General features: G+C 47.4%; 1 protein-coding gene across 2 annotated transcripts in view; it reads right to left on the reverse strand.

The window, feature by feature from the left end:
• VSNL1 (visinin like 1) overlaps window positions 1-4,368 on the reverse strand; it is an 89,459-nt gene extending 85,091 nt beyond the window's left edge. Inside the window, exon 1 of one of the 2 annotated variants that reach the window (XM_054279388.1) lies at window positions 4,261-4,368. The gene's annotated coding sequence lies outside the window, so the exon portion shown is untranslated. Of the gene's footprint in view, window positions 1-3,396; window positions 3,492-4,260 lie in introns of those variants that run through there. The other variant, XM_054279389.1, reaches the window with a different exon arrangement.
• Window positions 4,369-9,411: the final 5,043 nt, after the last annotated feature.

Raw genomic sequence — 9,411 nt, forward strand, 5'->3', positions numbered from 1 at the left:
ATGGGGTAAACCATGGTCTTTCCCAAGAAAGAAACATACAGAAAAGAAAATAACTGGTCAGGTGGAAAGCGATCGAAAAAAGCAATGAACATGCACAAAAAGAAGGAACAAAATTACACTCTGAAGGAAGAAAAAGCCCAAGCATGTGGAGAATGGCAAAAGGTGTGCAAATGCAGGTAATAGTAACCCAAAAGAAAATGGGGACAGATGAAATGGTCTAGGCTCATTATAGAGTAGTCTGAATCAAAATTAGGCATGAGAAATAATGCAGGAAGATCACACAGTGCTTTTCTCTGTTAATGTAAGACAAAATTAAAGAAAGCAAAGCGTCCATGGGCAATCAAACCCACCTGGAAACAAGCTTCTTTACAGACCACACAAAATCAAAGGGTATTTAGCCCCAATGCACACTGCTAAAACAATACCTATTAAAAACAAAAGGATGAAGACCGGTGCTGACAGTGTTTAACATCACAGACAAGGAGCACAGCTGCTCAGGGTAAGCGCTGCGTGTTTCAATTCCTAGGACTTTAAAACCAGATCTGTCTACCATACTTTATATTTTCTAACTCTATCTTTAATTAGTGTACATTGCTGTTTGATTCACAATTAGAGGATGAGCCAGCACTTTTTGGCCAAGTGACATAAAATTCTGGAAATCTATGGGAATCTGCAAAGGTCGACAGAACTGAATACCTAAAATGGGAGCATGAGGCACAGATACAATACAAAAAAAGCTTTGGAATCCATTGTGCAGACAGACATAACATTGCAATTCCAAAACTGAAAAACAGAACCAGGACAACAGCTTGAAATGTAAACAATTACGGAATCACCCACAACAAAGTTCACTACATTCATGTGTTTGTTAAGGGAACCGGTATCCTTAGATTTAGGTCCTGCAGCTATACTGAGTGCACAGACAGAAAGAAAAGCCAAGAGGCCTGTAGCAGCACAATGGTGCTGCAGCTCTCTAGGAGGACCCTGCTGGAAGGAACATCGGGATCCCCCCAGACCCCAGACACACCGCAGTCAGCAGGATGTCGCAGCCTGGGACACGTGGCGCCTTTTCCAAACAGCACCAGAGCCAGCGGCATTGCACCGCTTCCATCCTGCACAGCCAGCCTCATTCCCCGGCTCTGCTCTGCCCTAGCCTGCCCTCCCCACCGCATCCCAGTTAGACTTGGCCTCAGCATTCCGGCCTGAGCACAGTTTCCCTTGGGCTGGTGCTGTGGGGTGGCATCAGCTCCGAGTGTTCTGGTACACTACAGCAGGGGAAGGCACGCAGGGAATCGCACAGTGGAGCGGCAGCGGCAGAGACATCTCTGGCATTTGCTCCGTGTTGTGAGTTACATAACGCTGTGATACTCCGGAGTAGATGCCGCTTGATGACACAACTGATCTGCGGGCAATAGTTGCATGTTCCAGAACAAGGAGCACGTTGAAAAATCAGTGTTGTGCAGGTATACCTTTGTATCAGTCAAGAAGACAGGGCAGCCTAGAAAACTGGTTAAATATTGCAGCCCTATGTCATAAAAGTTTGTGGATAAATAACAAGATTAAGGATTCAGTCCTTAATTAAAAGGCAGGGATAACACATAACCAAGATGAAGAACATGTTTCCTTACTTTTCCTTGACAGCAACATCAGCCAGACTACTTCATGCTTTGTTGGAATGGAGAAAAACATGATTAAAGTTTTAATTAGAACTGATCGCAGTCCACAAACCTGAAATGGATTGTGCTGTATGAACACAGTACTAGGAGATCTTTCAAGCAAACTCATGTTCTTAAATGAACTATGGTCTTTAAAAAGGAAAGGCATTCTGTCAAGTAATAGAGTAGTAGTGAAAACTAATGACTCTGAAAATGTGTGACAGAAACAACTACAAGGAAGTACGCATTCTGAAAGGGACAGTGATTGTGTATTCTACAGAGACTGAGCTTCCACATACACTTATTTTTCTGTGTGAATAATCTGTTGCATATCGTATTCTGGTTATAAAATATGTCCATCTAATTATTTTTCATAAAGAGATAGTGATACCTCTGAGATCTGAACTTGCCAATATGTGAAGGAAGAGAATGTCTATCCAAAGCCACACTAATAACAAAACATTGCTAAAAATATATTGCCAGCAGAATTGTTGGGAGAAGTATCTGTATTGCTCAAACCCATCTGTTACAATAACATCTTCTGTACAAGAACACGGAATTTATTCATGTATTTGGCCTTTTGATAATTGACTACGGGTTTAATGCCCAAGCAATCACGCTTCAATTTCAATGTAAAGGGCAGGTGTTTTCATCACCCTGTTATCTGCACGTTTGCTTGTCAGCCGAAAAGCCTGGCGGTGCAGGTAAGCCCCCCTCCCCGCCTTGCTGCACCGCTCCGGGTCGTGCGGGATTCGGGAGCGCGGTACCTGCGCGGCAGCGGAGCTCCGCCCGCTCCGCCTCCAGCCGCCCTTCGCCCGAGGAAGCCGCAGAGCCCCGTCCCACCTCCGAAAAGCCCCTGGACAGGCTCCTCCAGGGCCGGGGAAGCGGAGGGTCTGCAGTTGCGTAACATCAACCCCCCCTCCCATTCGCCTGTCCCTCCCAATCCCCGACGGTTCCTCCGCAGCCGGAGGCTGGAGCAGGCAGCCCGGGATGGGGCAAGCCGGGAGGTGCCGGGGGAACCCCCAGCAGAGGAAAGGGGAAAGGCTCTTGGCATTGGGGACGGGATGCCAAGCTGGGGCGAGGGGAACCTTGCAAGTGGCTCCATGCGGGAAGGGGCCCGCCTGGCTGGAGCGGGAGGAGGGAGGCGTTCCCCAGTGGGGGCAGTGGGGAGAGCGGGGCACTCCGGGGGGTGGGGACACCTCCGGGCGGGCGGGAAAAGCCTCGCACCGGGGGAGCCGGCGGCACGGGCAGCGCTGCAGCGGGCAGCGAGCGGCGGGACCGAGCTGTGCGGGAGGGCAGCAGTGCTGGGGTCCCCTCTGGCAGCGCCCCGCACGGCGCTGAGCCCCTGTCCCGGCGCGGCACCACGGGCGCCGGGGAAGCGTCCCCGCCGCAGCGCTGAGCACCGCGCTCCCCCCGCACGCCGCGGCCAGGACCCGCTCCTTCCCGTCGGGGGATGGAGGAGGAGGGCGAAGAAGCCCTCGGGGTACCGGCAGGCGTTCCTCCCCTCGCCCCACACAAGCAGCGCGTCTCTCCGGGTGCGAGCAGCTTATTTCCAAGCGATGCTGGCGAGCAAAGTTGCGCCGGTCGGGCAGCCCCCGCCCGCGCTCCCTCCCTCCCTCCGCAGCCGCGCACATCCCGGCCCCCGCAGAGCCCCCGCACTCCGCTCCGCTCGGGTCAGCGCGGAAATCGCCTCCCTCGCTTTCCGCCCCGGCTGCTCACGATCTGCCTCAACCTGCTCCACCTTTTGTTTTGATCTTTGGAAATGAAATTCTCTCTCCTGCCGTCTCCTTTCCCTCCTCCTTCTCACGCCTTCGTGTGGGAGATGCCCAGGATCGCACACCAGCTTTTGTTATCTCCTCCCACCTCCATCTTCACTCCGATTGATGCCCTAGTAAATAGCAGGAGCGCGGCACCTCCGCCCCGCACCTACCCCGCTACCACCTGCAGACACCTCGCCTGTTAAATAAATTTAACGATAAAATAAAAACATCCCTTACAGGCACTGTGAAAAGCGATACAGCGATCGCATGGATCGGGAGCACTTTTGCCTCCCTCGTGGTGTGATGACCTTGTGAAGGCTGCTCTGGCGCTTGGTTTCGCACGGTCTTTTTTTCCCTTTTATTTTTTTTTTCCTTTCCCTACTGGAAAAAAATCACGCCCTTTTCGCTATCCCTTTTCAAACGAACACGAGCGCCAGACTCCCTCTTCCACCAAAGCGTTTCCAAGCGCAAATTGTTACGCGACAGCTCAGCTGTTCCTTTGGATGCTGTCGGTGCTCATATCCGGATCGGTGGGGGATTCGGTCCCATCTCTCCACAGTTAACCGCAAATCGCCGCGGGTACGGTTTCCCTCCATCTCGCTAGCGGAACAACTCCCGCACACCGACCGCGCACACCAACTTTCCCGGTGAGGATGGTCTCCGACCGCCGAGCAGCGCCGAGGCCGCGCAGCCCCCGCCTCAGCCCCGCCGCGCCTCCATCCCGCCGCCTTCCCGGGAGGAAAAGCCCCGCGCGGGGCAGCCCGGCAGCCGGTTCTCGCCCGCACCTCGCGGCTGCGGAGCCCGGATCCCCCCCCTTTCCCCCTGCGGGCCCTCCCCGCACTTACTGCGGGCGGGGGTCTGTCCGCGGTGCGGAGGAGGGCGCAGGGCCCGGGGTCCCGCGCGCTGCTGGGGCCGGAGGGACACGCGGCGCCGCCTCGGTGCGCGCCCGCCGCCGCTCGCGCCGCAGCTCCTGTGCGCGCCCCCGCTCCGCCCCGCGCGCCGCCCGCCGCCGCCCCGCACTGCAGGACCGCCGCCCCGCGCGCCGCCCCGCGCTCCGAGCATGCGCGCGGCGCGGGCGGGAGCGGGGGAAGCCCCGGGGCGGGCGGGAGCGGGGCCGGAGCCGCGAGGCGCGCGGGCTGAGGGGCACGGCCCGGCGGGGTCGGCGCCGGCACCGCGGCCCGCTCGGCCCCGTGGCCTCGGAGTCACTCACGGCCGAGCGCAGGCTGCCTGTGCTCGGCGTCGTCCGTGCCTTGCCCGGCGTCGTCCGTGCCTTGCCCGGCGGGCTGCGCCTCGCTCGGCGGCTCCTTCGCTCCACGCGTGGAACCGCGCTGCGCCCGGCGTGCGGGGACAGCGCGGGCGGCGCGGGGTGATGGCAGAATCACAGAATCAGTTAGGTCAGGAAAGACCTCTGAGATCATTGAGTCCAGCTTGTGACCAAACATCACCTTGTCAACCAGACCGTGGCACGTCCAGTCTTTTAACACCTCCAGGGACGGTGACTCCACCGCCTCCCTCGGCAGTCCATTCTGTTATCTAACCACCCTTTCTGTGAAGATTTTCTTCCTAATGTCCAACCTAAACATCCCCTACCACAGCTCAACGCTATGTCCTCATACCCGCAGTTGCCTGGGAGAAGGGGCCGATCCCCATCTGGTTCCCATCGTGTGCAAGGCGAGGGCAGCGCTGTCCCGCGCCCCGAGCCGCCTGTCGCTGTCACACGTGTGTGTAGGCGTCACCTTCCATGGCAAGGCACGCTCACACCTCTTGTCCACAAACTTCTTATACTATCGTGGAAGTTGATATATTAGCTTACTACCGTGGAAGTTATATAGCTTAGCTTTAAAACATCATTCAACCCTTGAAATGTGAAATTCAGCTGATCTTGCCCTTCAATATAAAGCCCAACTGAGGCTGCCCTGCCCTCGCTTTTGTCGCTGTCACTGCAGCAGTTGCTTTCGTGGTAGGAGTGAACCATGAGGGCTCCTTCACAAGACGCTGCACAGCGTGTAACTAACCGTAGGTCCTTTCTAAGGCAGAGACATACATCAGTGTTTACTTTCATGCATGACAAGCTCTGTCACTGACTGTTTACATAAATTAAGCATATTTAGCATGTCCTAAGCACAACACTGCAGAAAGCAGATGGATACAGCAAGGAGGTGAAAGGAAGGCAAAATAATGACATATATAAAAAAGAGTGAATTACACCTTGCCTGTTTTTAACTATCTACTCGTTATTTCAGAAAGACAAAAGCATGAAGATTGTGTAGTAAGTGATAGATGGAAATAATGTTTCATTTACTGTTGAAATGCACGAACAATTAAATTATAACACAAGCTGATGCGTACAAATGTACAGGAAATGACAGTATTTTCAGTATGCTGATGTAGACAATTGAATTCATGGGTTATCTTTTTGTAATTGGCGAAAGTCACCAATTTTGCTCCCAGAATTAATTTTTTTTTGTGTAAGTCAGCAATTTTATGATTTTGTGCTTTTTTTAAAAATTTCCTAGTGCACCCCTCTCTTCAGTTCATGTTTTGATTTTCTAGATGTGTAAAAACCCCCTGAAAATGCTAAAAATTTACTTCTATCCCAGGCTTAGCAGAAAGAAACAGGATTTGATACACTTCACTGGGTGTCTCTGAAATTCATGTTTTATTTGTTCAGATTAATTCAAATTATTTTCTGTCATCTTCATATTGTGCTGCCTCGTTGCTTCCTTGGCCTTGCAGATCATTAATAATCATCTCTAGCATAGTGAAAGTTAGAATGCCATAGCATCTGCTTCTAAGTTTTAACCGCATTGCTCCCTCATATTTTCTGTCTCTTGCGCCGTTCTTTATAAGTTTGTCTTTTACCACCACAGTGCAACACTCACTCTGTGTGACCTGTTTTGATTTTGTCCATATTGCAGTTATTGCATGACTTCATCTCATCTTTGTAACTTTTCTAGTGGCAGCAGCTTAGCTACGGAAGTGCAGAGCTCTGGGGTGACTCCAGACTCAGGGATGTACTTGGTGTGTCAGCTGAGTTTTGTGTGTTCCTCCACAACTGCCAAGGTAGCAATATTTCAGGCAGCTGGCAAGAAAGATGCCTTAGACTTGATTGTCTACTGTGTGACTGGGACATAGAGAAAATGCCCATTTCCTCATCATTCCAGGTCATCCTTTGCAAAAACTTGAACATTTGCTTACCCTCAAAAAGCAGAAATAATAGGTTTAATTTAAAAAAAAGTGGATAAGACATTTAAATTGGACTTTTAAAACATCATAGTATTTTTTAAACTCTAATTCAATGGCAGAATTCCCATCAGCCACAAAAAAGGTGTAGATTAAGCAACATAAATTATGTAGTGTGTTTTCATTTATGACTTTTCCTGTCTACATTTATGTAATGCCATATAAAATCAGGTTACTTAGACTGCATTTTCAAATGCATTTGAAAACAAGATCATCCTAAAAAAGAGGTACTCTACAGTATTACTCTAGAAAAATGGCTTATTTTTACATGTACTACATCACAGAAACAATGCAATTCAAAATCCCATTTGAAAAGTGTATATACATAGAAAGCCTTTCCACCTGCATTACTAGTGCTTAGTCAAAAACTCCCATAAAAAAGCTTCCTTTTGGTGTGGGTCAACAATTTAAGAAGTTTCCTCTGTTCTTTCATAGTGTTATCACTAGAAAGGTAATAATGACATTACCAGAGTGTGCTGTTATGACACGTCTTACATGGTGCTGTCCTACACTGCATGCGATTCCTGAAGGCTTCTGTAAGTTGGTTGTAAAGGTTGTTGAGGTTGTTGAGGTTGTTGGCATTTTCAGCCACTTAGCATTCATTTTTTTATCTGTGCAAATACTGTTGTATTTTAGACTGTGGAAAATTACATTCACTACACTTGTTTCTCAAGATAGATAATGGTAGAATTTTCCATTTTCTTGCTATACAGTTCTTTGGATGTTGCACATGCAACTTATTGTTGCCAATTAATTGTTGCAACTTCAGATGATTTTTTTAACCTAAATAACATGATGCTTATAATGGGGCTACAGCAATTTAAAAGAAGTCAGGGTCTGACCCAAAGTTTTCTATTTAAAGTGTATATTTTTTATTTTACCCTCATTATGAGCAGTGTAAATATAAGAATTCTTAGTTTATGAATGAATAGCATAACAACGTGGGCACCTGCTCTGTTACAGTCTTCCATGCCTTACATGGGTCTTCTTTTGGCTTTCAATTTCCTGAACATGCTGCTTGTATCTTTGAAAGGAGCCAAGTGAGGCCCTAAGACTCTGATCTTGTCAAGGGAGATAGATAGGCACCTCCAGAAGGAAATTCAAAATCTAATGAAATCGAGGATCCTCCTCCCCTTTTTCCTCTCCCTCCTCTGCACTCCAGAGTAGACAATTCAATATTAAAAGACACAGTAGTCTCTGAGAGGACTCACTATCTCAGCAGGTGGCTTACTGGTAATGAGATTTTTTTTTTTTTTTTAATTTAGCATGATCTCCTGTTTTGCAGACATCAGTTTAATTGCAGAATACCATTTTGGGGTTTGTATTTTCCCCTCTCTCTCTAATGCTCAATACTTGCTAAGAATATATTTGCATATATATTTTACGAGAATCAACAGCAGAAAAAATATAATTAGAAGGAGTTTGAATCTATATCTACATCTCTAGCTGTATGCTTTATGTTCTGCCAGGCCTTTTGAAGGAATGATTTTCTTTCTTCTTTCTGTGTTCCCTTGGTGCAGTTTTTGCACACTGAGATGTACTTGTCTGTTAGATGGGGAGCTGAAAGCAGCAATGCGGCTGCAAGGATTGGCAGAAGGGAGCTGCTTCAAGGCTCTGTGATTAAAGGAAGCTGCTGCAACGCACTGCAGTTGGAAAGGGGTGAGATTCTTGATGCTCAACAGCAAACAATGAGCATGGCTGATTTTATCACTTTCAAAGTGACTATAGATTGTCTTGCTTCTTAATGTGCTATATATAATTACATGAAAATGACATTTATATATATATATATATAATATATATAAAATCTTTCATTTTCATCTCTCATTTTAAAATATCTTTTAAAAAATAATGCCCCTAAGAAAACAGATAAAACAAAATGAACTTGTTTTACTAATAAATGCACTTTTTCTTTGTGAAATGTAGTCATTTGTTGTGTGCAGATCATCTTTGTTTGTGTCAGACAAAATAAATTATAATTCAGCCTTTTTATTAATAAGACCATTTCTTAGTCTTCAATTTCTTAGGCTCATGAAATGAAATGCAAAGAAAATACCATTTATGTAACATCATCTCTGATGTTGTATAACACAGTCACAACTGGGGAGTGTGTGCAATGCCTGACTTTAGAGCCTACATTTGATCGCTAAATACTTGTCTATTTGCTTGAATTTTCTTTCATGTCAGTGAAAATACAAAGAAACTGTAATAGAGTGATTCAGGCTGGGAACCTGGCTAGCAAGAGTCAAGAAAAGAAATATTTAAGTTCTGGCACCTAAATGAAATGTCTGAAGCTAAATGGCATGAGCCCAGGTTTCACTCCAGTGGGCTGCTTCCCACAGAAGCTCTTCCAGTTGTTCTTCTTAAGTGAGGCATTTGTTCAAGCAGAAATAAAAGGCTGACATTCTGGACCTGAGAAATAAAAGCTTCAAATAAATAATGGGTGTTTAGAAGGATAGGAATGACAAAACTTAGAAGCATTTCATTTCTACAAATGTCCTAAACATAGCTTTCCTCTGCCATTTAGCTCAAGGCAGAACTTCTACATACACAGAATAATTCCTGTGAAGTCACGCTGGTCATGTGGCCTTGAGATGTTCCAAATTTGTTTCGACTTTGTTTGCTTATTTGATCTGTGAGTGATTGTTCTTAGCTAAAATATTATAATGATGACTTGGAAAAATTGGAACACAACTGTAGAAGTAATAGCAAATCATTAAATTAAAAATAGAGGAAAAGGCCACAAATTGCAG

This window comes from Melozone crissalis, unplaced genomic scaffold, assembly GCF_028551555.1.
Source record: "Melozone crissalis strain CALT ecotype California unplaced genomic scaffold, PUWL_Pcris_2 ptg000027l_1, whole genome shotgun sequence".
NCBI lineage: Eukaryota > Metazoa > Chordata > Aves > Passeriformes > Passerellidae > Melozone > Melozone crissalis.